This window comes from Salvelinus sp. IW2-2015, linkage group LG6.2 (genome assembly GCF_002910315.2).
Source record: "Salvelinus sp. IW2-2015 linkage group LG6.2, ASM291031v2, whole genome shotgun sequence".
Lineage (NCBI taxonomy): Eukaryota > Metazoa > Chordata > Actinopteri > Salmoniformes > Salmonidae > Salvelinus > Salvelinus sp. IW2-2015.
Window position 1 is genome coordinate 56,224 of NC_036846.1, and position 3,442 is coordinate 59,665.

A 3,442-nucleotide genomic window follows, 5' to 3' on the forward strand; every position below is an offset into this window, starting at 1 on the left:
ACATCTCTAGTCTTGCACAGGACTTAATTATCACACCCACAACACATTTAAATGCATTAAATCGCATAAGTTTGCATATTTATCATGTCTTGCAGTTATATTAACGGTCATTCAATACCATCTAGTAAAGAGATATTCACAGCACCAGAGAAGTGAAGTCTTCCTTTCACAACGACACAGCGTTGAATTGCCTATGCAATGACAAAGCCTCAGTCCGATTATCGTACAGCAAGACCATGACGAATGGAGTTTCCAAAAAACAGACGTGGAGATTAGACCAAAAAGCTCATTTTTGTCTCATCAGACCACATGACCTCTCCCATTCCTCCTCTGGATCCTCCAGATGGTCATGGCAAACTCAGTACGGGCCTGACCAGCGCTGGCTTGACAAGACCTTCGTCGCGCTGCAGGATTTAAACATGACGGCCGAGTGTGTACATTTGCTTTTGAAACTTTGCCCAGTCTCTTCATGTCATTGAGCAAGTCCTGCCGTGTACTAGTTCTGCTGATCCCTTCACTTCGCTCTATGATCATTGACTGCCCACGAGTGAGATCATGCAATGTAAGCCCCAACACGCTGAGTGCTATTGACCGTAAATCTTGAACTTTCCTTCAGTTCTTAACAATAGCTCTACACCTCTATCTACGTATTAGTTCCTGCAACTCACCACTATCCTCTTGTTCTCTATTCCTTAGCCCAGTCTTGCCCATTGTACTGATCTCAGCTTGGCATTCTGTTATTGATTTAGTGTGACAGTTCTTTCCCTCTACAATGTTTTCACAAGTTATACGACAAGTCAAACAGATTACATGTAATACATACATAATAGTGAGTCAACAGAAGGCACTACCCTAAAAAAAACATAACAGTCTGGTGAAGCCGCATATCTTACTTGTATATATCAAAGACTTATTTATGCAATAAATGACAAAATGATTTATACTTAAAACAGACCCTAAATCATGATTTTCGGATTATTACAATCGCCTAACACATAGCGTGTACCATCTTGGACAATTCATCCTCGCCAACAAAACGGCAAGCCATTTTAGCATTTACCATATAAACTGTTCTCTCCCGACTGAACTTACGCTGTGATGTCATGTATGATGTATGTATGTATGTATTAATATTAATAGTGATACATACCCATACATAACAATGAGCCATACATAATCATTGACCATACACTAGCAATACATACAACCCAAAGCTCCACATACATAACTGCCATACATTACAATACCAACACTAGGACTATACATCTTACCACTACATACCATACTATACAACATATCAATATCCATAACATACAACACATATTTATAAAATCAAATTAACCCTCCCTCAGAATCTTCAAAAGTTTCTGCAAAGTCAGTAGGTGTTTTTCTCTGAGTCTGTTCCGAGGGCAGCGTGTTGTCATTGTAAGATCTGAGGAACTTGAAGTTCATCAGATCAATTCTGTTGGTGAACAACAGTTGAACTAAGCTCATGAGGCATTTCTAAGATATATTCTTCAAAAATCAATGGGTACACATCATCAACGTAGCAGTCAAAAATGTATTTAGCAACTGCTGATTGCTACTTTAATGTCTCAATAACGTTTTTTGTTCGCTTCGGTATCAATACGGGCCTTACGCCATCAGACCGAGATCCTTGGCTATATTTRCAATAACAGATCAGCGTTTCATCTCCTCCAGTAAAGAATAGATGACATCTTCGCAATCTGACCGTCTCCAATCCTTTCTGCAGTGAAATGGCACCAGATTTAGCGACASAGTGAGGACCCTTCAGAAATTACACAAATGATCTGATATCGTCCTGAATGATTTTCAAATAAAGACGTGCATTKTTGATCAACTATTCGATACATTTATCTCTTTAGATCAATTAATAACCAAATAGAAAAACATGTTATAACATAAAACCACCACAAATAAACCATTGTATGTTGCTGTTGGTCTTAAGGTTAGCAGCTTGCATAAAAAGAGTGACGTAAGCAAAGTGATAACTTTCAATCAATAATGACTAGTTAGTCTTACCGCTTTTGAATACATGATTTCAGCACCTCGGACAGCCACACTCAGTTCAGTTGGTCCTTGCTATGTGGAATCATTGGGACGTAACTACCACATTGAAGTTCACGTTTAAAAATTACGGTAATGGTTAGGGTTAGGTAATGGTTAGGGTTAGGGTAGGGACGCCCCAAGGATCTCGGATAGCACAATCATTCAGAGTTACTGCTGTTTTTAACTGATGAGTTATAACTGATTTTCTCATCACTTTAMCTCGTGAAATGATTATATACAAACAGTTCTACATAGGCTACCTAACTACCAACAACAATTTACAAAACTACCATGAACACATTCTCTGTAAGGGCATCTATACAGCGTACATGCTGCACAAGTGTCCAGKCAATCTATCAATCACAATAAATCGGTCACAACACATAAACATTTCAACATCAAATCTCTTTGTAAAAAACTTGCTGTGAAATAATGTTCTTAAAACATCAAAGCAAATCTCCTCAATTTCTATTTGCAGGAAAGGCCTACCTCGGTTGATCCTTCAGAATCGTCAAGTTCTTCAGCAAAGTCTGACAAAGAGAGATACAGGACAGCCAAGGCGGTTCATGAAGCGAGTCCGCATTGCCACGCGCGTATCAAGTTGGAAAACGCAGAGAGCCCCGCGTGTGGCAGCTTTGGGAGACATCACTCGGTCGAGGAGTTCCCTCAGCGGAGCGGGACTACTATGTATCTGAGGAGAAGTTGTCATTGACATACCGTTATGAACAGCACTGACGGTGAGTTGCTGCTGAGCGGCAGGAGAACGGTGGTCTCTGGCCATACAACATGGAACCTATTAAATTCAATGAACTGGTTCATAATTCGAAGCAGCCGACCATCACTTCCAGGTGGGATCGATCCCCAACATGTAGTGGACAACACAACACCAGCCGTTGCGTGTCGACCCCGGCTTGGTAGGCGGCATATCACCAAGGGGGTTGGATGGTGGAGGCCGTGTCTCCATTAACAGGATAAGAACGAAGGACATCGGCGAACCGTTCACAGCTCACCGGGTAAGAGAGAGTAAATCACTGTGGGCGCGTTCTGTCTCCAGTCTGGGTCTCGAGCATGTAAGCGGAACACACGGAGGAGCCTGGTTTGTTATTTTCCAGTCACGTGGGCGCTATAGGACTGTATCTCAAACACAAGGTGGGGTGTCGTTCCACAGCTCCATACCACGATAACATGAACACTTTTAGAGGAGGGACACGAAGGCGGAGCCGAGCGCTCGTCGGTGGCATGATTGTAATGTTGTACATCAGGACCTAGTTCATCTGGTCGCAGTTCGCAGCCGTGGTACCAGAGAATAGTAGTTTTGATGGATGGGCAATCCAGCCTTAAGCGAAGCGACCACGTTTGCCTGAATGGAGCA